Consider the following 452-nt stretch of genomic DNA (forward strand, 5'->3'; position numbering starts at 1 on the left):
TCCAGTTCCAGTTCCGGGCAAGTTCCAGTTCGAGTTCCAGGCAAGTTCCAGTTCGAGTTCCAGGCTATTTTCAGTTCGAGTTCCAGTTCCAGTTCCAGGCTAATTCCCGTTCGAATTCCAGGCCAGTTCCAGTCCCAGGCTAATTCCAGTTCGAGTTCCAGGCCAGTTCCAGTTCCAGGCTAATTCCAGTTCGAGTTCCAGGCAAGTTCCAGTTCGAGTTCCAGGCAAGTTCCAGTTCGAGTTCAGGGCTATTTCCAGTTCGAATTCCAGGCAAATTCCAGTTCGAGTTCCAGGCAAGTTCCAGTTCGAGTTCCAGGCAAATTCCAGTTCGAATTCCAGGCAAATTCCAGTTCGAGTTCCAGGCAAATTCCAGTTCGAGTTCCAGGCAAGTTCCAGTTCGGTTCGAGTCCAGTTCCAGATCGAGTTTCAGGCTATTTCCAGTTCGAGTTCCA

This window comes from Penaeus monodon, chromosome 15 (assembly GCF_015228065.2).
Source record: "Penaeus monodon isolate SGIC_2016 chromosome 15, NSTDA_Pmon_1, whole genome shotgun sequence".
Taxonomy (NCBI): Eukaryota; Metazoa; Arthropoda; class Malacostraca; order Decapoda; family Penaeidae; genus Penaeus; species Penaeus monodon.